At 39.0% G+C, this 26,468-nt stretch overlaps 2 protein-coding genes and 1 pseudogene across 2 annotated transcripts in view; all 3 read left to right on the top strand.

The window, feature by feature from the left end:
* The window catches only part of LOC129135242 (large ribosomal subunit protein uL23-like), a 67,509-nt gene extending 41,079 nt beyond the window's left edge, over positions 1-26,430 (top strand). The window contains exon 1 of the mRNA XM_054662228.2: positions 1-26,430. This exon is cut by the window's left edge and continues 41,079 nt beyond it. The gene's annotated coding sequence lies outside the window, so the exon portion shown is untranslated.
* HSD17B12 (hydroxysteroid 17-beta dehydrogenase 12) overlaps positions 1-26,468 on the top strand; it is a 175,053-nt gene that overhangs the window by 41,524 nt on the left and 107,061 nt on the right. The gene's annotated exons all lie outside the window — the stretch shown is intronic.
* LOC134807247 (prohibitin 1-like) lies at positions 11,404-12,228 on the top strand (annotated as a pseudogene).

Consider the following 26,468-nt stretch of genomic DNA (forward strand, 5'->3'; position numbering starts at 1 on the left):
GCATACCAGCTGCAATGGAGGAAGTATACAGATGTATATTGGAGGATGTATTTATATTTTAATGTGTAGCTATCTGCTGTCAAGAATTAGGCAAGGAGACTAGTCACTCACACCTGTAATCCCAGCACATTGGGAGGCTGAAGCGGAAGGATTGCTTTAGGCCAGGGATTCGAGACCAGCCTGGCCAACATAGTGAGCTCTTGTCTCTACAAAAAATTTAAGAATTGGCCAGGTGTGGTGGCTCACACCTGTAATCCCAGCACTTTGGGAGGCCGAGATGGGTGGATCACTTGAGGCCAGGAGTTAGAGACCAGCCTGGCCAACATGGTGAAACCCCATCTCTACTAAAAATACAAAAGTACTAGCTGGGAATGGTGTCAGGTGCCTGTAATCCCAGCTACTTGGGAGGCTGAGGCAGGAGAATTGCTTGAACCCGGGAGGCAGAGGTTGCAGTGAGCCGAGACCACACCATTGCACTCCAGCCTGGGCAACAAGAAAAAAAAAATTAAGAATTCGCCTGCCATGGTGGTGTGCTATTTTGAGTAATGGGAAGTCACTGAAGGAATTGAACAGGGGTAGTGATGTGATGTCATTTACTTTTTGCAAAGATGCCCCTGGTTGCTGTGCCGTGAATAGACTAGTGGCCACAGGTGGAAGCAGAATGGTCATTTAAAATTTTCTATTTATTCCAATTCAGTGTGGTCATAAAGGATCAAGTGTAATTTATTATTCACATTTTATTGGTATGGAGAATTAATTCATTTTTACTATTAAAAAAAGGTGGCATGTTAGTAATCAGAATGTTCTAGGAGAACCTTCCAGAGGTTTGTAACTCTTAGAATTGAAATCACTATTTAGCTAAGACCAGAATCGTAACATAAGGCAAGATTGAATAAGGTGAATGGATTTGATGAATTAAAGTGCTACTTGTAAAGGATAGTAAATTCACTTTTGCATTTTAGATAGTAGCTTTTATTGTAAATTTGGATGCAAAATGAGATAATAGCGTTTTCACCCCTTTTCAAGAGCCATTTGGAGATAGCATTTTGACTAGATCTGTCATTCAATTCAGCTTAGAAATAATTTATAATTTTATTTTTAAATTCCTATTTTAGGATATTATCATATTATCATGAGATAATGAAAATACCACTCTAATTTTATTATAATTGGGTTGGGAGGAAATAGTCTTTTGTAAAAGGTTAGTTAGTGGCATATTGCCATTAGCATTTATTTTACCTTTTTTAGAAAATGAAAATCATTACACTTAAATTCAATGTATATTATATAGAGAACATAACTGATTTATAACCATGTAAAATATCTTGTCTTACTAACAAAACGTTCAGTTTTTCCTTCTTTGTGAAACCTTGAGTCAAAATGTACTAGTGAGGATGTTTATATTCCAGTGGTGTAGCTGAACCAGACAGGTCTGCAGCGCAGTGGTTTATTTTTAGACCTGCGTTGCCATTTTTATCCTGCAAAAATATTCATCAGTGTCTTGCTGACAGGCCATCAGTTTCATAAATGTGTCACATAGACCAGATTTTGTTCTTTGTCTCATTTTCCCTCCAACTCTTCTTTTCCTTTTGATTTGTTCATACAACTGTTTGGAGGAGGAGAATTTTTTTTTTTTAATTTCAATTCATGTATTAGATGCTTCAATTCTAAGATCTAACAGATTTTCAGATCACCCAGTTCATTCATCTATCTGCATCTGCTTACACATCTCTACTTATTGTCTGATATGAGAAGCTGTTATAGATCACTAAGCTGAAGGCAAGGAAAAGAGAATTGCATGCATTGGGGATTCTCTTCATGGGTCCAGTCAGTTTTTGACTGCCTTCTCCATATATGTTTTTATATATTTATGTGTATGCTCTGTGTGTGTGTGTGTGTGTGTGTGTGTGTGTGTGTTTTCATTTATTTACTTGTCTTACCCAACAAGGGACTGGCATAAAATATTTTGCATAAAAAAATAGCTGCCTAAGGGCCTAGGGGTTACCATATGTGGCAGAAAGCCATGTATTGAAAATAAATCCATCATTATCTTTAAATACATAGAGCACCAATTATTTAATTTGTTAGGAGACTGTTTTAACCTGTTTGGGCTGCTAAAACAAAATACCATAAACCAAGTGGCTTACGAACAACAGAAATTTATTTCTCACAGTTTTGAAGACTGTGAAGTCCAAGATCAAGGTCCTGGAAGATTTGGTATATGGTGAGGGACTGTTTCCTGGTTCACAGATGGTACTTTCTCACTGTGTCCTCTCATGGCAGAGGGGGCAAATGAGCTCTCTCAGACCTCCAAAAGAGGACTGATCCCATTCATGAGGGCTCTGTCCTCGTGATCCAACCATCCACAAATGCCCCCTGCTAGTACCATCACCTTGCGGGTTAGGGTTTCGACTATGAATTTTGGGGGAACACAAACATTCAGACCGTAACAGAGATGGTGTTTTGATTCCAGATGCCTGAGTGACAAATATCACCAAAACAGAAGGAAAAATTCCTGCAATCAAGAGAAACTAGGGGCACATACTTGAGAATATAGTAATTTTTTAACAGTGTATATTCATGTCTCATTTTTATAAAAACTCAGATTCCCAGAGCAGGATTGGTATTCACTTATCTCTGTAACAAATATTTACTGAGTAGCTACTTGAGGGCTCAATATATTAATTGCTTTAGTGGCTACCATGGCTTGGAGAACAGGATTTCTGACTTGTGGAGCTTATAGTTATTTTAAGAGGAAAATACTTCTATGTATATTTCACAGACATGGCAGTACAGCATACTAGGTAAGAGTATAGGCACTGGAGCCAGAAATTTGCATTTATAGTTTGTGCCAGTCATTTCCTAGTTTTGTTACCTTGAGCAAACTGTTCAGCTTTTCTGAGCCTCAGTTTCTTCATCTCTAAAATTGGTATGTACTTCAGAAATTATTGCAAAGGTTAAAAAAGATGATGCTTATTTAGCAATGTGCTAAAAATACTGAACATCATGCCTAGCACATAGTAAGCACATAATAAATGCTGGTTAATTCATAATAATAGTAATAACAATGATGGGGATAACAACAAATATTCTATGCATATTCTATAATGCTTTAACATCAGGAATGTCTTCAGCTGTAAGTAACAGAATACACAACTATGGTGGCTTAAACAGATAAGGATTTATTAATCTAACAAGTCTGACATAGGCCAGATTGAATATTAATTATTCAACAATTTTTATCAATAATCTATATGCCAGCTACTATTCTAGGCACAAGGATTCATCCATTAACAAAATGCAGTTATTCCTGTCCTCATGAAGCTTACATTCTAATTGGGGAGAGAGACAAAAATAAACAAAACAATGTAATATAAAAATGGTAAGTTATTACTATGTTAGAAGGTGGGCTTCATAGAAAGCTTTGTGAAGGAGGGCCCATTTAAGTTAGGCCATAAGGGAACAACAGAGTTTGAATAAATGAGGCTAGGTGAGAGAAAGACACAACAGAGGAACAGATATGAGAAAAATGGAGGAGCCATTTTGAGCCATCTCAAAATGGAAGTTTTGGCAACAGTGCTTTGTTAATCATCAAGTAATCAGGAGCCATGAACGCAAGATTTTTCTCAGATTTCTAAAGTAAAAGATTTCATGTTGTTATTTTCACTTTATATAACAGTTAACAATCAAATAATAATAGTGATAGTAATATGTAGTGCTTACAAATCAAACGTTGTTCTACTTAATACCAATGATAATAAAAGCATATGGCTGACACTTACATAATGCTAATTAGGTATCACACTAGTCTAAGGATTTGGTATTCATATCCTAATCTCTGTGTTAAGTACTAATACTATTCCCATTTTACAGATAAGTAAAGTTAGGTAGTTTGGTAACTTGGCCCAGGTTTATTTGCCCTTAGTGTCTCTAAGGGCGATAAGAAAAGAGATAACTGGAGAGATAGCCTCTCATTCCATAATCCAGGGGATAGAGTGGGTGAGGAAATGTTCAGGGAATATAAGTAGGTTTAACCCCTAAAGCCCGAGCAAAGGAAGAAAGGAGAAATTGAGGGCGTTAGTAGGGCTTGAGATGGCTCATCTAAACAGTTACCCACAATTTCCACAACTCTGGCAGAAATTTACCATTAGATGAGATTAGGTCCAGAGCTTTATCATATTTCAGAGACAGGCTTTCCAATGCTAAGCATCACACATATACCTTACCCAGCAGGGACCATTAGAATCCTTTTCTCATAGGGAGAGTGTCTTTTGTTGTTTGTTTCTTCACTTGGTTATCTCTTAAATGAAAGAAGAATTTTCCAATTTCAACATGAGCTTTCAAATGGACCAAATTCTCAAGCATATTTAGGTTGTGTCTAAATAGTTCTTATAGAACAAATATTATGATATGTGCTGCCTGTTAAAATTTCTGTCTGTATTCATGTACACATTCTATCTCTAATTAGAAGCTGCCAGCCTTGTCAAAATACAAGTATGGTCCACTGTTAAAACCTGATGTAAGAAAATATAAATGTATAAAAATAGTTAAAGTTGCGGGGTGGGGGGCCATGGAGAGTACTTGCATTCTAAAAAAATTTTTAAGGCTTCCATTAATTGGGAAAGTTTGCTTTACGTAATAATTCAAAGAATAGATTTTATTTATGTAGTATAAATGTGAGACCACAGTTATTACATAAAGGGTGAACTTACTTAAATATACTTTATATTAAGGATTCAGTCATGGTACAATGCCATGCTCATTTTCAGTGAACAAGACAATTGTATACTCAGATAGCATATGGTAGAAAGGACTGAGGCATCACAGGCCAAAAGGCCCCCTGAACTGAATGTGGTCTTGCTGGTGCTGTTAGACTGAGTAGCCCTTGTCAGAAGAAATGGTAGATTCCATCAGAAAATGTTCAATGTAAAATATTACAGCAGTCCTTGTGATTTTCAGTAGGTGTTTCCCAAGCTACTCTTACGTTATTGGGATCAGCTAACTAACCGAAGGTGGCTGTGTTCTATTTAAATAAAATCTTGAGTTTAGAAGGTTTCAGGGGAGTCCCAGTTTAGAGGGAACTTTGTGTGAACTTTGGTTCTGTTTGAATCTTGATCATGCTAGAGAAATAACTCATGAATATAAGGCTTTTTTTTTTTTTTTTTCAATAGGGAGTCTTGCTATATTGCCCAGGCTGGTCTTGAATTCCTGGTCTCAACTGATTTTCCTGCCTCAGCCTCCTGAGTAGCTGGGATTACAGGCACACACCACCCTACCTGGCTTATAAGGCATTTTGTTGATATAAATTCCCGTCATAGGACAAACCACCATCTCTTAATGCTGAGTTTTACAACTCCTTCTCCAAGTATTTGGTGTTATGGTAAAACAGTAGGAAAAAAACACAACAATTCACCCTCTTTCTACCCTTTAATCCATTTTTGTTTTTAATCACACCTTTTTTCCTCCACTTTGCCATTGTGCTTCTTGATCTCAGGTTGGGAGAGATGAACTATGGCAGTAATGTATAGTGGGCAGTGGACTCCCCTTTCTCCAGAGGTGGTAGAGTAGGTTTGGTGCTTTTTTGTTTGTTTCATTTCTGGAAAACTTGAGTTTATGTGTTTTTCTGTCTGAGGCTTTAAATACAAACTGAATTAAGCAGACATCTCAATTGTGGCAGTAACCACATGGGGGCTTGCATAGTGTGATTCTGTTTTTTGTTTGTTTGTTTTTTGTTTTTTTGTTTTTTGAGACCGAATCTTGCTCTATCACTCAGGCTGGAGTGCAGTGGCACAATCTCCACTCACTGCAACCTCCGCCTCATGGGTTCAAGTGATTCTCCTGCCTCAGCCTCCCAAGTAGCTGGGATTACAGGTGCCTGCAACCACACCCAGCTAATTTTTGTATTTTTAGTAGAGATGGGGTTTCACCATGTTGGCCGGGCTGGTCATGAACTCCTGACCTCAGGTGATCTGCCCACCTTGGCCTCCCAAAGTGCTGGGATTATAGGCATGAGCCATTGCACCTGGCCCAATTCTGTTTAACTAATATACAGAATATAATTTTATTTGAATTTTAAACTATAAAAACATTACACAAGAAATAAATTTACTTATAGAAAAATTAGAAAATCCAGCTAAGTAAAAAAAAAAAGAAAAGAAAAATTATTTATATTCCTCTACCTAGAGGTAACTACCATCAACTTTTTGGTCTGTGGCTCTTTTAGATTCTTTAGATTTTTTTCCCAAAACAAAAAATGGCTACTGTACTTGTTACTCCTCCCACTGTATCTGGGAATCGGATTATTTATGAGCTAGATTATTGGTAAACTTCTTTTGACTCATCATTAGGTGATGATCCTTAGAAATTTCAATTAAAGATCTTCTGGAGAAATAAACATTGTTAAAACAAAAATAGTTAATTTTTGTTAATTAAAAAATAATCCATTTTTTCTTCACTTGGCTGTGTATCATAGACAGGTTTTCACTGCCAGTCACCATTCTTTGGTGCCATAATTTTTGATAACTGTATTGTGTTCTATTGTACTGATATGCTATAATGTGTAATATAGATATGCTACATATAATATAGATATAAATATGGGTATAAACGATTAGTATGCACCATAATTATATACTATATCTATATGCTATTATGTGTGCTATACATGCTCTATAATTACATATTATAATGTATTTAGTGGCCCCTTATGGTTTCAATGTTGGTATTGTAAACAGTGCTGCCACATACCAGCATCTTAAAGGTCTTGTTCATTCTGAAAAACTAAAAGGGAAAGGCAATAGAGTAGTAACTTAGTAAGGGCCAGCAAATGGCATAGAAAGTTATGACATTTAAAGAATTGTTTCAGATGTCCTTGCATCTTAAGGATCAATGACAATTTAAGTAAAACGAGGACTATTGTACATCTAATAGAATTTAATAAAATACCAAGTTTATATGTTTAGTAGTGTCCTAATCTTGTGAAGGGATTGAAGGTGTTTTCAAAATGTTAAATAGCAGATAGTATTAATTTTTAAATTAATTAATTGCAAAGTAGGTGAGTAGGTCTGTAACAGCACAACTATAACTTCAGGCATCAGAGAAGTTGTTTTTTCTCTCTTTGAGCTCTAGTCCAGACAGTAAACTTCGTTAAGTAATTTACATTTAAAACTTTTGCTGGAGACCAGGAAATTTCTATGGTACGTTTGTAGAATAAAAAGCCATGTAAGTAAATAAATGAAATCACTGAAAAGTGCATAAGAGGACGCTTAAATCAGACTTGTATTAAAAGTTCTATTTGTGAGAGGTAGCTTCTTGAAGGGAGGAAAGTATGCTTTCTTTGATTCCATGAAGCTCACAGTCATGCTGTACCTGCTGCCTATCCGCTGCATCTGAAAGGGTAGCTTATCTAAGAAGTTGAATGAAACAAACTTCAAATGATAAACAGAAAGTTATTTCATCAGTCTTTAACACTTCCACCTAAAGGTTCACAGAAGAAATAAAAGTCATAGAGACTAGCCTCAAGTTTTCTTCTTTTCTTGTTAAAGGTCTGTGGGAGAGAAGGTAAAAATAATCAAAACATTTTTCTTTTAATTCAGTTATTCATGTTCTTTCTATTTTAAATTGTTGAAGATGAGCTAGCTGTAGGTTTATTGTTTTAAATCACAGCTCTGACTTGACATACTGTTTTTAAAACTTGTGAATGTGTATTTTTTTTTTTTTAATAAAGAGAGAAGTCATTACTTTGATTTTATATTCATCATAGTCATGGACTCATAGGGTCTTGGGTGTTCATTTAGTTTGCAACTACATTGTAAAGATGCTGAAACTAAGGCTCAGAAATATTAACCACTGGTCCAGGTTGATTTAGCTAGCAGAACCAGGACCAGAAAATAGGTTTTCTGACTATTGGTCAATCCACCGCTATTGTATGTAGAGTATAATCTCTGTAACTGAGAAATATTGTGCTGGATTATATGAAGCCCCTTTAAAAAGATTTATCTGGAAGTGAATTTCACTGAGTGTTCATTTTGAAAAGTCTGTTAGTTGTTAAGTTGTTTAACATAATTTTATTGGCAGTCTGGGGGTTTACCAAAAAGTAGAAAGAGGATCCAGCAGGATGTTGTATAACAAGAAGGAATTGTGTTGAGCTTCCATGGTTTTGACTTCTCAGGGATGAGAAAAAAAAATTAGTTGAGAATAAATGAGCATTCTTCCTTTCTTTTCTCACATTTGTTGTTGATACTACCATTATTTATTTCAGTCTTCAAGATATATAAACTGTTTATTAAACTATCTTTTGGTGAGGCTGTTTTGAAGTTCTTGACTAGGCCTGAGTGAGTCAGGCATGACAAGTAGATTTACTTGATTTCTCCTAGGTGTAAAGTACCTAGGGGTGTGCTGGGCCTCAGCATCAGTATGCTTAAACACATGCCTTTAAGATATATTTAATCCTTAAAGAAAAGGTAGTTATTCACCAGGAGACTCTGGCCCAAACATAGGACTTTATTGTAGTGTTAGTGTGATAAGCATGGTGGCTTAAAAGGAGAATAGCTTTCTAAATCTCATTTCTAAATCTCTTAGTGAGGTGAGACAGAGTGAATAAAATCCAGGGTCTCTGTTTTTGGAGAATTTACCCACTTCTTATATGAAGAATATTATTAATTTTTTTTTTTTCGAGACAGAGTTTCACTCTGTCACCCAGGCTGGAGTACAGTGGCACAATCTTGGTTCACTGCAACCTCCGCCTCCCGGGTTCAAGCGATTCTCCTGCCTCAGCCTCCCAAGTAGCTGAGATTACAGGTGCACACCACCCCGCCCAGCTGATATTTGTATTTTTAGTTGAGACGGGGTTTCACCATGTTGACCAGGTTGGTCTTGAACTCCTGACCTCAGGTGATCTGCCCGCCTCGGCCTCCCAAAGTGCTGGGATTACAGGCGTGAGCCACTGCGCCCAGCCTAAAATCTTAAACTGGATGAATTAGGTTGAAATAAGTCAAATAATCTACTCTAGACCTTCCCTTATGTTTATCTTGGTGGATATAAATGTGGACCACTGAAGATAAGTTAGCTAGTGGAATTATACCAGGTAGATCTCATTACACCTCTTTCACTTTTATTAGACCTGAGTTATATACAGTATTTCAAGGGCACTTGTGTAGTAGACAACGATTGTCCTACTGGTGTGTTTGCATACTGTTTATAACTAAGGAGATGTTTAATGTAATCATGTTGACTGAAGAACAAAAAGGGTCATAAATTTGGAAAGGAGAGCTTTATTTCTCATAAAGGGTTGCAGCCTGCAGGTTGGTCATCCTGACAAGCTGGGAAGCAAAGCCTCCCACCAGAAGTTGGAAACAGATACTTCCAGGGAGGGGCAAAGGGAACAGGAATTTATGCTGGGCAGGGTGGCCAAATATATATGTTCAGTAAGCTCTAGGAGGCATCATGAATATTCATGGAAGGAGAAAATGTACACATGTGCAATTGAGCTTCCGACCTTTCCATGGCATGGAACCCGTGTCCAAAAAATGGCAGCATTAGCATGATCTCGGGGTGGAGTTTTCGATCTTCTGACATCAAAAGATGAAGCACAGCACACAAAAACCTTTACTGTGCTTCCTCTGTAGACTGGCCAGAACCACTCTATATGGTTTGGCTATGTCCCCCCTGACCTAAGTCTCATCTTGAATTGTAGTTCCCATAATCTCCTTAATGTGGTAGGAGGGACCTGGTGGGAGGTAATTGAATCTTGGGGTGGTTACCTCCATGCTGTTCTCCTGATAGTTCTCATGAGATCTCATGGTTTTATAAGGGGCTCTCCTCTGCCCTCACTCTGTACTTCTCCTTGCTACCACCATGTGAAGAAGGATGTGTTTGCGTCCCTTTCTGCCATGATTGTAAGTTTCCTGAGGCCTCCCCAGCCATGCTGAACTATGAGTCAATGAAATCTCTTTCCTTTATAAATTACCCAGTCTTGGGTATGTCTTTATCAGCAGCGTGAGAGTGGACTATACACACTCCATGGTTGGTCTCTTATCAGGAAGAAATGCTGCTGGTTAGTTGTTTTGTTGAAACTGCAAAAGGAAGGGGCAGCAGTCAGGCTATTGGTTGCAGTCAGCGGTGGATCTTTTTTTTTTTTTTTAGAGACAGGGCCTCTGTCATCCAGGATGAAGTGCTGTGGCCCAGTCATAACTCACTGCTGCCTCTTAACTCTTAGGCCCAAGGAATCCTCCTTCCTCAGCCTCTCGAGTAGCTGGGACTACAGGCAGGTGCCAGCATGCTTGGCTAACCTTTTTTATTTTTTGTAGAGACAGGGTCTTGCTGTTGCCCAGGCTGGTCTCGAACTCCTGGTCTCAAGTGATTCTTCTGCGTTGGCCTCTCAAAGTGCTTGGGATTATAGATGTGAGCCACTGTGCCCAGTTGAAGTTCACGTTATTAATTAACTAATTAATTAACTGACAGTCTCTGTTGCCCAGGCTGGAGTGCAATGACATGATCATGGTTCACTGCAACCTCAACCTCCTGGCTCAGGCAATCGTCTTGCCTTGGCTTCTCAAAGTGCTGGAATTACAGATGTGAGCCACAATGCCTAGCCTCAGGTTGTTTAAAAAGTGGCTGATGGGAATGAGGAATAAAAAAATGTCATTCTCAGTGGTGAAGAGTGACTTGGGCACAATATGAAACTGATTCCCTGGCATGTTGTATTTGGGAAATACCAGGTGGACTGTTTGAAGTTAAAACGTTGGTTAAAGGTAATGAAAAATAAAGTTGGATTCAGCATTATCAGATTAATGAGGAATCCACTCTTTGGAGTATTTGTGTATGCACAGTGCATTATTGCTGAATGCGTCTGTTATAGGTAGTTCCTAGTTTATAAAGCAATATTGTATTGTATCGTTGGGTTTATGTTGTGGCGATCAGATTATGATGTGATGAGTGACAAGTCATTTAACCTCTCTGAGATTGTCACTTCATCTGTTAAATTAGATGCTTTAATCAGGTCTTATTATCTACCACCCTCCTAGGGTTGTTTGGGGAACTACTGATTGTACCTTACAGAGTGTTGGGATCTGTTAAAACAGACATTGTCTGTAAAGTATCTGCTACTGTGTTTGGCACATGTTAGGCACTTGATACATTTAGATTTAAATTTTAAAAGGCTGTTCCACCCATAGGAGCAGTCCGAACTTAGGATTCTCTGTATTCGGTAGTGTAAATTGAGTGATACGTTGATTAGTTTTACTTCCCAAATTCAAGGAATGATACACCAAGAAAAATAGCAATTTCTGTCCCTTTCCTGATCTAGCCCTTGGTAAAAAGCTAATCTTTAGTAACTTTTAAAAAAAGGGGTTTAGGGGGAATTCAGAGTGGAAGAAAGTGTGAGAGGGCCCAGCAGAAGAAAACATGGCTGCCAAAGTGTTTGAGTCCATTGGCAAGTTTGGCCTGGTCTTAGCCGTTGCAGGAGGTGTGGTAAACTCTGCCTTATATAATGTGGATGCTGGGCACAGAGCTGCGATCTTTGACCAATTCCATGGAGTACAGGACATTGTAGTAGGGGGAGGGACTCACTTTCTCATCCCATGGGTACAGAAACCAATTATCTTTGCTGTTCTCGACCACGTAATGCGCCAGTCATCACTGATAGCAAAGATTTATAGATTCTCAATATCACACGGCGGATCCTCTTCCGGCCTATCGCTAGCCAACTTCCTCATATCTTCACCAGCATCGGAGAGGACTATGATGAGCGTGTGCTGCCGTCCATCACTACCAAATCAAGTCAGTGGTGGCACGCTTTGATGCTGGAGAACTAATCACCCAGAGAGAGCTGGTCTCCAGGCAGGTGAGCAACGACCTTACGGAGCGAGCAGCCACCTTTGGGTTCATCCTGGACTACGTGTCCTTGACACATCTGACTTTCAGGAAGGAGTTCACAGAAGCCGTGGAAGCCAAAAAGGTGGCTCAGCAGGAAGCAGAGAGGGCCAGATCTGTGGTGGAAAAGGCTGAGCAGAGGAAAAAGGCGGCCATCATCTCTGCTGAGGGTGACTCTAAGGCAGCCGAGCTGATCACCAACTCACTGGCCACCGCAGGGGACAGCCTGATCGAGCTGTGTAAGCTGGAAGTCGTGGAGGACATTGCATTACCAGCTCTCGCTCTCAGAATATCACCTACCTGCCAGCAGGGCAGTCCGTGCCCCTCCAGCTGCCCCATTGAGGGCCCACCCTGCCTGCATCTTCACGGGCCAACTGGGCCACAGCCCCGATGATTCTTAACACCGCCCTCCTTCTGCCCCCACCCCAGAAATCACTGTGAAATTTCATGATTGGCTTAAAAAGTGAAGGAAATAAAGGTAAAATCACTTCAGAAACCCCATCCCCCCAAAAAATGGGTGGGCAGGGTTAAAAGAAATTCAAGTAAAATTCTCATTACATAAAATTAACCATTAACGAATTCACAGTGTACGATTCAGGGGGCTTTAGTACATTCACACTGTTGTGCAACTTTCACCTCTATCTAGTTTCAAGGTATTTCTATCACCCCAAAAGGAAACACCATATCCACTAAGCAGTCCCTCTCTATCCTCCCTTCCACAGTCCCTGGCAACCACTAATCTGCTTTCTTCCTCTATGGACTTGCCTATTTATTCTGGATGTTTCGTGTAAATAGAATACGGTGATGACCTTTTGTGTCTGGCTTCTTTCATTAAGCATGATGTTCGTATGTAAGGTTCATCCACATTGTAGCATGTATCAGTACTTAATCCCTTTTTGTGGCTGAATAATATTCCATTGTATGTATATACTACACTTTGTTTATTCAGCCATCATTTGTTGGACATTTGAGTTGTTTCTACCTTTTGGCTATTGGCAGTGGTGCTGTTAGGAACATTCATATACAAGTTTCTGTTTGAATACAGGTTTTCAGTTTTGGGGGCTATATACCTAGGAGTGGAATTGCCAGGTCATATGGTATTTCTGTTGATCTTTTTGAGGAACTCCCAACCTGTTTCCCTCAGTGGCTGCACCATTTTATAGTTCTACTAGCAATGTACAAGGGCTTTAATTTCCCCACATCCTCACCAACACTTAATTTACATTTTAAAAAATTACGGTCAACCTAGTGTGTCACTGTAGTTTTGATTTTCATTTCTCTAATAATGTTAAGCTTTTTTCTTATGCCTGTTGGCCATTTGTATATCCTCTTTGGATAAATGTCTATTCAAGTCCTTTGCCCAATTTTAAAATTGGATCATCATTTTGTTACTGAGTTGTACAAATTCTTTATATATTCTAGATACTAAACCTTTATTATGTAGATGATTTGCAAATGTTTTCTCTCATTCTATGTGTGGGTTGTTGTATTAGTATGTTTTCACACTGCTGTAAAGAACTACCTGAGACTGTGTCATTTATAAAGAAAAGAGGTTTAATTGACTCACAGTTCTGCATGGCTGGGGAGGCCTCAGGAAACTTACAATCATGGTGGAAGATGAAGGGGAAGCAAGGCATGTCTTACCTGGTGGCAGGAGAGAGAGATCGAGGGGGAACTGCCACACGCTTTTAAACCATCAGACCTCCTGATAACCCACTCACTGTCACGAGAACAGCATGAGAATTCCTATTCTCATGAGGCCCCTTCCGTGTTACTCCCACATTTTGGGTATTCCCAAAGGAAGCCACAAAGTGGTTTGAATCAGATCACATTGAGGCATAAAGATTGATAGCCTTTTAATTCTTATACATGGGTTTGCATTTTTAAAGAGGATGTGGCATTAACCAAAATGAATCATTATTCGGAAGGGTTTTTAGTTAACCAAATAAAGTGAAAAAATCAGGCAGAAGGCATTTTTGGGTTATGGTGCCACCAGAAGGAATCGCAGGGCCTTGCCTGGAAGTCGGCCCAGGGGAGTAACTGCCTTTAAGCAAATCTGCTTTTCACAGTTTTTTTTTTGTTTTCGTTTTTCTGTTCTGGACCTATAGATGCTTTGAATTTTTGTTATTGTTGTTGTTTGGGTTTGCCAGTTTTTTAAGTGACAAGTAGAACAGTCTGCAGTGTCTGGTTGGGTCAAAAGAAGGGGAGTAAAGAGTCGAAGAGAGGGCTGCTCAGTGGGGAACCTGAAAGGACTGAGTGGGAAAAAGGGGACTCTGTATTGGGACAGGACATTTGTAAACTGGGCATTTTCTTTCTATAATAATCTACTGTTCTTGAAGAAAGATGTGTGCTTCCTCATACCATGGGATTGTGGAAAATGCCCACAATATCTGGGTGTATGCATAAACTAATATTTTTCTGTAAAATTATTTTTATAATATGATTAGGAGAACAAGTTAGAGTGGTCTTATATTGCATCACTTTCACTGTTTGTCTTTAATAAAAATGGAGGAAGTTGCTGCTGTTTTATTAACTTGCACCCTGCATGCTTCTCTTCTTTGTTCTTTGTTAAATATGAGCTGGCGTGTGTTAAGACTACGTTAGCATTTGCTCTCAGGGACTTCTGTGGTTTCTAAATTCAGCACTGCTAAGCCCCTACACTGTTTGCCTGAATCAGTTGAGACTGCTATTTTTAGCAACAAAAGGGAATTGAAATAGCAATTTTCTTTCCATGTAATAGATTCCCAAGAGGAATACTGATGCAAGCTCTCTATCATTTTCTATTCCTACCACCCTCCTCCGAAAGCCCTCAGAGGAAAGGCAGCTGTCATGGTTTGCGGCAGTATTAATCTTTAATCAATCAAGTGTTTTCTGCATTCAGGTGTTCGGGGGGAAAAAAGGGTCACCAGAAGGAACCTGTTTGGAATAACTAAGCTCTTAGGCATGGACTTTACAGTCAGAATTTTGTGGGTAGTGGCAGGGAATAGACAGAAGAGCTAAAAATAGTGAGTTTGCTTCCAGTGTTGCTCTAGTCTATTTTTGATGTTTGATTTTGATAAGGTTGATTGGGTTCTTACTAAAAATATCTGTTCCTAGCAAGTTGAGGACAAAAAGAGTAGAATATTTTTAACCTACACAAACTAAAGTATTTTTGTTGACTGTATAAAATCTGGAAGTGGAGCCCTGGTCAGTTGCCAGTATTTTATATAATCTGTAGCAAGCTAGACACTTCTGGATGCCAAGTTGGGCTATTCTTTATAGTTGTCGGTTTCCATCTTCTCAAAGGCTTGTAAATTTGGGTTCTGGTGTAATTTGTGTATGAAGACATAAGCCTTTTTAAAAAATCTTCCTTTTTCCACTTTCCTTCTTTTCTTCCTCTACCTTATAGTGCCACCCATGACCATCATCTGTACTGTCCCAACCCACAGGGTTCTGGGTGATACCATATAGCTTTTTTCTGTGTATTGTTAAAAGCTACCCTAACTTATCCACGTATTTCATAGCAAAGTGGAATCTGAGGACACCAGTGTTAAATGAAGAAGCAAATCTTAGAGACAAGAATAGTGAACTGTCCGGCCAGGCGCAGTGGCTCACGCCTGTAATCCCAGCACTTTGGGAGGCCGAGGCAGGTGGATCACAAGGTCCGGAGATCGAGACCATCCTGGCTAACACGGTGAAACCCCATCTCTACTAAAAATACAAAAAATTAGCCAGGCATGGTGGCGGGCGCCTGTAGTCCCAGCTACTCAGGAGGCTGAGGTGGGAGAATGATGTGAACCCAGCAGGCGGAGCTTGCAGTGAGCGGAGATTGCCTGGGCGACAGAGCCAGACTCTGTCCCAAAAAAAAAAAAAAAATAGTGAACTCTCACTACTTTGGTAATTTAGCATGTTTGGTAAAGCATGTTTTAGTAAAGCATGTTTGGTAAAGCATGTTTTAGTAAAACATGTTTTAGCATGTTTCACTGGCACATTATGAGTGAAGTAGTTCTCTCTAGCAGTGAAAATCATCACTTGTCTCTTTTTTTTCTTTGACTTTTAAGTTCAGGGGTCCATGTGCAGGATGTGCAGGTTTGTTACAGAGGTAAACATGTGCTATGGTGGTTTGCTGCACAGGTCATCTCATCACCTAGGTATTAAGCCCAGAGTCCATTAGCTATTCTTCCTGATACTCTCCCTCCCCCAACCCCCACCCCCTCCAACAGGTCCCAGTGTGTGTTGTTCCCCGGAAATCATCACCTTTCAAGGACAGCCTCAGAATTCTTTGAAAGTGCAAATCTACAGGTTTATCATAAAGTTAAACTTCTCTCTGTTAAAGTTCTTGAAAATCTCACTTTTAGATGATTCTTGACGTTGAGAGGAGGCTGAAGAGTGTAGGGGTTGTGTAATTATTTCTAAATAAGGTGTGGAAAAAGCAGTGGGTAAGGTCATAAAAGGTTAGTTTTCCTTTTATAATCTCCATTCATTCACTCATCCATTCATACAGTAAAACCTCATTAATCACCTGCTTTTTGCCAGGTTCTGTGCTAGCAGTTAGACTGTGATGATCCAGACAGACCCTGCTCTTACAGAATCCTGTGTGATGAATGTCATGATGATATTGTCCAAAGGACGACCAGGATGGCTAGATAGTAGGAAAGAGAGTTTTATTGGCAATATCAGTTTGCAAAACAGAGAGTCTCCAGCATGAACCGAAAGCACTCTCCAAAACAAAAAGAAAAAAACTAGAGGTTTTATAAAAAGAAGAAATGTTACCTATTGCTCTTTGAGAAAGTTCACTGGCTTTGGGTAAGGGTTTGGGGAACTGGCAAGTCCTGATTGGTGAGCAACTGCTGTGGACAAAATTAGTTCCAGAGTTGCAGCAAGCATAGATAAAACTGGTGTCAGGTTACAACGAGCAGGTTCAGCAGTCAAGCTTGCAGAGAATTACATTCTTGGAGCAATGTTTTGTACCCTAAGGGCTTTTCCCCCTGGCTTCTTGTCTCTGTTTCAGTCGGGTGTGACAAGAGTGACCCAACTGGCATGATCAGCTTTCACAAAGGGGGAGTTCGGAGTACTATGGGGCAGAGAATTCTGTATGAGGTTCTAAGTTAGTCTACAGGTCAAGGAAGGCTTAATGGGAGATGAGACGGTTTAACTGAAAAACCTCAAGTATGGGAGGGAAACACAGCTAGAAGTGTGTCTTAGTTCATTTGTGCTGCTATAATAAAATACATAAAGAACAGAAATGTATTTTCTCACAGTTTTGCATGCCAGGAAGTCCAAGATCAAGGTGCTTGTAAGTTCAGTTGTCTGGAAAGGGATACTGTGTGTTTCCAGGATGGCACCCTGTTGCTGCATCCTTCGAATGCTGTGTCCTCACAGAGCAGAAGGCAGAGCAGAAGGCAGAAAGTTGGCTGAAGGAACACTTCATGAAGATTCTTTTATAAGGGCCTTAATTCCACTCATGAGGGAGGAGACTTCATGGCCTAATCACCTCTTAATGTCTCCACTTCTTACTACTGTCACATTGGCCATTAAGTTTCAACACCTGACTCTTGGAAGGGACACATTAAAACCATAGCAGAGTGTACGTTGGAGGTGTAGAGAACATTTTCGAAGAGAAAGCATGTTACCTTGGAGGAACTGTAAAAATTTCAGCACAACTGGGGCATGCTTGAGTGGAAGGAGGAAAGTGGTAGGAGTAAGGTCAGCTCATGGAAGACCTTGTAAAGAATGAGGGGAGTGAGAAGCCAGTGACAGGTTTTAGGCTGGGAAGTGAAGTTCAGATTTGCACTTTGGAGTGATTGTTTTGGCTACAATGTAGAGATTGAATTGGAGAGGAGTAAGAACGGGACCAGGCGAATGCATTAGAAGGTTGTTAACAGTAGTTCTTGTGGGAGATGAATGATGGTAGCTCTAGGTGGTAGCAATGGGAAGAAGTGAATGAATTTGTGTTTCAGTTTTTATATAGTTGGCAAAAGGGAAATGTAACTTCTTGGCAGAGAAAAAATGGTGTTTGAGAAAGATAATTTTTAACTGTGTATAGCATGAATTGAGTGAGGAGGGATGAAAGATTCCTCGTACAAGTCCTTGTGTTTGGGATGATAGCGTAGATTGGGGTAGTAGTTGTGAGAATTACCTGGATGATATCAGTGACATACCTTGAGCAAATATTCTTATAATGATGTGAATATTATTTTGTTTTCATAATTTATTTTATTGACCGTTTACGCTTACTTTTCCGGGCCTATCATGGTTGCTTTAATAAGACAAGTTTATTTTTCACCCACTTTAAAGACTAGAACTTTTGTATATGTTTGATTCCTTATGATAAACAGTAAAAGAAAAAATGATTGGGATTTTAAAATGGCGTGGTAATTCAGTGGTGTTATCAGGGACCTTGATTCCTATGATACTGTTCCATTATCTTAGCCCATGGCTTCAACCCTAAGATTACTTCATGGTTCAAGAGACTACTGCAGCTACAGCCATCACTTTAGAATTGACTAGATGAAGGGCAAAAGGGGCCTGTCTCTGCCAAGTCAACTTCCATTAAGCAGCCTTTTTCAAAGTCCTTCACAACCTTGCTTCATGTTGTTCCCTGAAATTAATCATATGGCCACTGCTAGCTGGTAGGGAGGTTGGAATATAAGTCCTTATTCCAGGCCACAATATGCTGGGTTAAAAATCAGTATTCTCCTGCAAAGGAAGAAGGGAAGAATGGGTATTAAGGAAGGCAACCAGCAGGCTCTGGCCCAGATGTGCATTTAACACATGAAGGATGGCCTCCCCAGGGTAGTTTTTGCACATTGTATCTTATCATTTCAGTGTTGCTGTGAATGCTTCGTTTTTTTCATTTTAAGAAACCACAAAAAACAAGCAGTACTTCTGATTTGGATGACTTGGAAGCTGGTCTTTGTTTTATTTGGTTTTCATTGAAAATTGGTATTATAAGGGTGGGAGTGTTTAGATCAGTGTTTTCCAAAGATCAACCAAGAGACTATCTTAGGTACCACATTGATTAATATTTTTAAATTTTGACATTCATATGTTTTTTACACTAATAGTCTATGTTAATTGAAACTGATGGTCCTTTATAAGAAGCAATTAAACAGTAATCAAGTAATCAAGTTTTCTATTAAATTTTAGTTAAGAAAAAATTTCAGTTTTAAGAAAACTTAAGTGACCTTGAGAAACACTGATTTAAACAAGACTACCCTGATTTTGAGAAATTGGAGTAGATGAGTTTGCTGGCTCAGTTTACACCATTTTTCTATTCATAGTAGCAAAGGACTTTAAAAAAAAAATGCAGTACATGCACATGGTTAAAAAATGCAAAGAGTTAAAATAATGATAAAAAGTAATCTCTTTCCCATCTTTCCCTAATCCCCCAGAAGCAACTATCAATAGACTTTTGATTTGAGATGTTATACTTTGGTTTACCTTTCTAAAATTTATGATGAAGAATTGACTCCCCAGACAATATAGTTTAATTTTAAAATAGTGAAAATCACACTATTATTTTATAAAAATAAAAAATTATTGAACTTAACTGAGGGATTTTCTTTTTCTTTTTCTTTTTTTTTTTTTTGAGACGGAGTCTCGCTTTGTCGCCCAGGCTGGAATGCAGTGGCGCCACCTCGGCTCACTGCAACCTCCGCCTCTTGGGTTCACTCCATCCTCCTGCCTCAGCCTCCCAAGCAGCTGGGACTACAGGCGCCTGCCACCACGCCTGGCTAATTTTTTGTGTTTTTAGTAGAGACAGGGTTTCACCACGTTAGCCAGGATGGTCTTGATCTCCTGACCTCATGATCTGCCTGCCTCGGCCTCCCAAAGTGCTGGGATTACAGGCGTGAGCCACCGCGCCCGGCAACTGAGGGATTTTCTATCCAACTACAGCTGCTATCTCTGCTACTACTGTTGGAAGACATATAGCTTTAAGGCAAAGGAAATATATATATATATTTTTTTTTTAAATTGAGACAGGATCTCACTCTGTCACCCAGGTTGGAGTACAGTGCCGCAATCATAACTCACTTCATCCTCAACTTCCTGAGCTCAGAGGATCCTCCTGCCTCAGCTTCCCGAGTAGCTGGGACTATAGGTGTGTGCTACCACATTGGCTAATTTTCTTGAGGTTTTTTTTGTAGGATTGGGGTCTCGCTATGTTGCCCAGGCTGGTCTTGAACTCCTGAGCTCAAGCATTCTTCCCACCTCAGCCTCCCAAAGTATTGGGATGAGCCACTATGCCCCATGAAAATACCTTTAAAACCAAAAGCAGGACAACCCTTATTCCCGCTGTCTTAAATAAACAAATTTGAATTTTTTCCATGTTTGTTGAGTAGGACTTTTTCTTTCATAATTGACTTAAACTTGGGTATGTTTGTATGTTATTGCAAATATAATACATTACCCATCATGTAACTTGTAGATCTAAAGGCTTTGTCATTTCCTTTGCTGGGGAAATGATACTTGGTCTCCCATTGCCTGACCACTGTGTATAACACTAATTATTGTAGAACTACAGTGGTGCTATAGAGATGGCTAAGAGAGGCCCAGGATTTCCAGTTTTTGTTTGTTTGTTTTTTTGTGTGTGTGCCCATAAATAATTTTTGCACTTCTCTGTTTTCTCAGAAAAAATATTTACTTGTGAGGTAATATTTGACTTACATGTAACTGGGCAGTGTTGGATTTGGTTTTGAGAAGTATGAGAAAATGGAAAAATGATATTTTTACCTGAAATACCAGAGGTTAAATTTTTAATATTTGTACAATGTAAAGTCATATTGTTTCTGCTTATATTTAAAGTCCTAACCATGAAATGGGTAATTTATAGAATATCTAATATCGAATGTGGACCATTGTATTCTCGATAGTCATATACGTAATAGTTTCTGAAGACTGTTAGTTTCACTGAAATTTGATAGTTGCTAGCAGGAGATAGGAAAAAATGTTCTTGCTGGGCATAAATCTTTCTAAGTATGTTTAGTATCATTCTCAACTAAAGTTAGTGTACTTTGGTATAATATGCTTAAGAAGAACCTTGGGTGCTTCTGGTTTTAAAATGATGAAGTAGCAATACTTTTGGCCTTTCATCTCTTGGAAATGTTCTCTAAAGGTTGGAAGAATAAGAAATGGAAAGCTCCATTTTGATGCAACTAGGGAACTTCTGTCATCCCTCATCCCCAGTCACAGCTATTGAAGGTGGTGGAGTGGTAACTGACTTCCAGAGCAGACACCTGAGTCCTCATAGTGGGGCCACCATTGGGAAACAAGCAAGTTTTGTCCCTTGGATCCCAGAACAGCACAGGAATTGGAAGTATCAGGTATCTCAAAAGACAGGGGTGGGGCAGATGTGCTTGAGACTCAGGGAAATTAAGCAGCAGAAGCCCTAAGATGAGACACCTGACTGAGAACAGAGGATGAGTAAAACACCTGCAAACTAATAACTGCCCAGCAGCCAGAAGACTGGAAATTAGGGAATGCTTTTTAAGAGACACTGAAGGGCCCCAGAGAAGAGACAGATACTGACTTTTATGGATTCCCCAATGACAAAGCTGATTGGCCCGTTGATTGCATTGTATTGAGGGTCACAGTGTAATCACCTCACCTATGAACTCTAATCGATATTTTAATGCAGCCAAGATGAGAGTGACCAAAACAATCAAGAAGGAACTTAGAGGAACAAAATATAAAGAGCAGAAGAAAATGTAAATGTGTAAACAAACTATAATTAATATCCTCAGAGATTAGATAATGGATCTATAATAAGAACAAGATGCTGTTAAAAGCCAGAAGGAGAGTGAGAGTGTGCAAAAGGGCAGTCGCAATATGGAAGATTCTTCAAAGTAGAAAAATTGACAACCTACATTTAAAAAGTACATAGATGGTTTGGAAGATAAAGTTGAAGAAATTTATAGGAAAGTAGAGCAAAAAGAAAAGTAAGATTAATAGAGAAACTGTTAAGTCCAAATTCCAATTTATAGGGATTCTAGGAAGAGAAAAATGTGAGGCAGATATTATTAAACAATTAACATAAGAAACTTTTCAGAACTGAAGATCATGAATTTTAAGACCCACCAATGCCTAGCACCAGTGAGTGGAAAAACACTCACTCATTTGGGTGCATTTTCATGATGGAGTTCTACAGACTAAGTGATAATTGTAAAAGCCCCAATGATAAAAAAAAGCAGGTTACATAGAAATGGTGGGAAGTAAGAATGGTGAAACATTTTAAAATGATACTTGCGTTAGAAGACAACGGAGAGTTGTCTAAAATTTTTTGTTAAAAATGATTTCCTACTTAGAATTCTATACCCAGTTAAGCTATTATATGTGTGGTTAGAAAATAGACTTTTTACAAAAAGATATACACAATTTAAAAAATGTTGTCTTTTAAACTGTCATATAAGGAGACATGATGACTAAATGTGGTATATCCTGGATATCCTGGATGGGATCCTAGATCAGAAAAAGGACATTCAGTAACAAGTAAGGAAATCTGAATAAGATATGGACTTTCATTAATTGTATCAATATTGGTTCATGTGTATGTGAGGTGTATTCAGGAATGTTCTCAGGAATAACACCTGTGAGGAAGCAAAAGAAGCAGAATTGAGCAGAGGGAGAAATTGAACTGTGATGCAGGTATAGCAAAGGTTGTAGCTGATACCATTGGCCCTGAACATAGGATGGCTCTAGAGAGATGCCTAAATGAGGTAAGGGAGCCCAACCTTTGTCCCTGAGTGTGGCCTCGCCATTAGACATGTACTGCCCAGGGGAGCAAGGCAGCCCTCCTTTGGCTGAGAGCAGTTACTGGGAGAGACTCAGTCCTGAGCTGGCAGCAGGTAACACTCCTGGCAAGAAAGGATTGATTGAGTACCTCTTTGCCGGAAGGGAGGATCTGGCTGGTGCACTAACAGTATCCATTACAAACTCCAACAACTGGAGAATCAGGAAAAGAAAGACAATATACATGAGGCAGATTTCAGAATCTCTAGACCTGGCATATTCTGGCCTTTCTAAGACTGTTTTTAGTTTTATGGTATGCTGGTTTTTAGATCAGCCCAAACTTGGCAATTTTAAACATGGATACACACATGCAACAGTTATCTGTATTCTTTTGAAAGAGATTCCAGTCAAATGTTTAGATGCACAGTACTGAGTGACTTTACGTAGTTTCATTCTTCAGCATATTTTCATTAAGAGATTTCTGAGCCCTTAATCTGAGAAATCTAGTGATACTACCATCAGTTCATTGCTGTAATCATATATATAGTCATATGTCACTCAATGGTGGGATACATTCTGAGAAATGTGTTGCTAGACAACACATTTGTTGTTGTACAAACATCAACAGCCTGTACTTCTACAAATCTAGATGGTTTAACCTACTGTTCATACCTAGGTTATATGGTATGGCCTAAAGCTCCTAGGCTACAAACCTATATATAATAGCATGTTACTATACTGAATACTATAGGCAGTTGTAACACAGTGGTATTTGTGTATCTAAATATATCCAAACTTAGAAAAAGTACAGTAAAAATATGGTACAAAAGATTAAAAAGGGCCAAGGATGGTGTCTCATGCCTGTAATCCCAGCTTTTGGAAGGCTGAGGTGGGAGCATTGCTTGAGGTTATGAGTTCAACATAGCAAGACCTGGTCTCTACAGGAAAAAAAAAAGTTTGGTCAGGTATGGTAGCATGTGCCTGTAGCTACACGGGGGGCTAAGACAAGAGGATCACTTGAGCCCAAGAGTGAGAGGCCGTAGTGAGCTATGATCACACCATTGCACTCTAGCCTGGGTGACAGAGCAAGACCCTGACTCTTAAAAATAAACAAACAAAAGATTAAAAATGGCACATCTGTCTAGGACGCTTACTGTGAATGGAACCTGCAGGACTGGAGTTTCTCTGGGTAAGTGAGTGAGTGAGTGGTGAGTGAATGTGAAGGCCTAGGATATTACTGTAGACTTTATAAACATTTAATACTTGGGCTATACTGAATTTATTTAAAAATTTTTTCTTTAATAACTAGCTTACTGTAACCCTTTTACTTTATAAACTTATCTTGCTTATCTTTTGGACTTCTGTAATAACACTTAGCTTAAAAAAGAAACACATTGTATACTGTACAAAAATATCTTCTTTATATCCTTATTCCATTTTTAATTTTTGAAATTTTATTTTTTACTTTTTAAGCTTTTTTTGTTAAAAACAGAGACATAAAATATACACACTGGCCTGGGCCTACACCAGGTCAGGATCTTCAATATCAGTGTCTTTTACCTCCACATTTTGTCCCATTGGAAGGTCTTCAGACTCAATCACACACATAGAGCTGCCATCTCCTATGATAACAGTGCTTTCTTCTGGAGTATCTCCTGAAGGACCTGCCTGAGGCTGTTTTACAGTTAACTTTTTTCCTGTAAAGCAGAAGGAGTATACTCTAATGTGAAAAAGTATAGTATTATAGTAAATACATAACTCAGTAGCATAGTTGTTTATTATCATTATCGAGCGCTATATGTTATATATAATTGTATGTGTTCTACTTTTCTATTACTGGCATAGTTGTAGGTTTGTTACACCAGCATGACCACAAACACGTGATTAATGCATTACGTTATGACGTTATGACAGCTACAGTGTCACTAGATGATAGGAATTTTCCAGCTCCATTGTAATCTTAGGGGACCAGAGCTGTATATGTGGTCCTTTGTTGACCAAAACATTGTTATGCAGCTGCTGACTGTATGTGGTTTGCTTGCTCCACAGTTGTAGGCTTAATGCAGAATAATCTAGTTACCAACAGGATTTGTAAATAGGTCAGTGGCTAATAGGTGTTAGTGTAGGAAAGTGTAAGATACTGTACTTGTAAATAAAGACTTTTGAGAAACCAGGTTGTCAGGAAAACTGTCCAAGTCTTGCGTGTTTTGCAACTTTTTAGACCAACTAAATGCCAATCATCATTTAAACACTTACCAAATGTCTACTGAACACCTACCTTGTGCATGTTGCCTAGCAAGGAGACTAGAATCTTACAGAAGAATTAAGACATGTAGATGTAAGGAAATACAATTCAAAATAGAGCGGTAAAGTGCCATAGACGTAAAGATGTGCCAAGTGTTGTGGGAGTAATTTAGAAAGAGGAAGTTTTCTTTCGCGTAAAGTGATCTAGAACAGTGAAGTTGGTGGATCTTCAATAAGGCTTTGATGGAAGAGGGTAGGAGGTGAGGTTCTGTGTTGGAAACAGGGCTTGTGGGGTGCCTGCATAAACTGCCCATAAAAATAGGGGACAATAAGTTCTGGAAAGCCACAAGAGGCCTCTGAGGAGGAAAGCCTCCTAATTGCCATCATGTTCCCATGCTCAGAGTGAGACCTGCTCTCTTATCTGTAAACACTGTGTTCAAGGAGAAAGACACTCCTTTGAAGCATTGGAATGTGGACAGATATGCAGGCTCCTAGTTAAGCCTACTCCCACCAGCTACTCTTCGATAAGTTAAAGATATGCTGTTTGAACACAAAGGAGATTCACTTAAACCGCCACTGCTATAGATTATGTGTATGACGCACTGCCTTCCATTCACCATTTTGCCCTGAACGTCTGCTTCTTAGGTCTAAGTGACTGTACTCAATAAAAAGTGTGGAGACCAGAGCTCTGAGCCTTTTGCAGCCTCCATTTTGCAATTGGCTCTCTGGCCCCCACTCTTTATGCATTCTTAACCTGTCTCATTCCTTCATTGCCACTGGATTTTGAGTACCCTGCGGGTGGTGTTGAGGCTGGTCCCCAACAGTTCTGGGGTCTTGGAGAGGGGAGAAAAGTTTATCACAGAGAAAAGGAAGGGGAGAAAAGTGGAAACAATTAGAATATGTGTATCCATCACTTATGAAATGTTAGTGAATCAATAACAAGAATACAGTATAAAATTTGGATTCCTGTGCCTCTAAAAACAGTCGGGAGATGAAAAGTTACAGAAAATTATGTTCATTGCTACTCTAGTCACAATACCAAAGACATGGAATTAGTCCAGGTGCCCATCAATGGTAGATTGGGTAAAGAAAATGTGGTGCATATACACCATGGAATACTACACAGCCATGAAAAAGAATAAAATCATGTCCTTTGCAGCAACATAGATGAAATTAGAGGCCATAATCTTAAGCAAATTAACACAGGAACAGAAGACCAAATACTGCATGTTCTTACTTATAAGTGGGAGCTAAACATTGAGCACACGTGGAAATAAATATGCAAACAGTAGACACTGTGGTCTACTAGAGGGTGGAGGGAAAGGGGGTGAGTTGAAAAACTACCTATCAGGTACTATCCTCACTACCTGTGTGGTGGGATATATACCCAAAACCTCAGCATCAAGCAATATTCCCATGTAACAAACCTCCACGTGTACCCTCTATATCTAAAATAAAAGTTGAAATTAAAAAAAACAAAAACAAAAGTTATGAATTGATCATGAGGTTGGAGGAGATTTTATAAGATGCTCAGTTTTCTGTAGTTAGGTTCTCCCACAAACATTTAAATCTGTTAGTTACTAATGTTTCCTATAAACAGGACAATAGTGACAAAAACACATGGGTTACCTTTGGAAGATGCC

Source organism: Pan troglodytes, chromosome 9 (assembly GCF_028858775.2).
Source record: "Pan troglodytes isolate AG18354 chromosome 9, NHGRI_mPanTro3-v2.0_pri, whole genome shotgun sequence".
In the NCBI taxonomy this organism is placed as follows: domain Eukaryota; kingdom Metazoa; phylum Chordata; class Mammalia; order Primates; family Hominidae; genus Pan; species Pan troglodytes.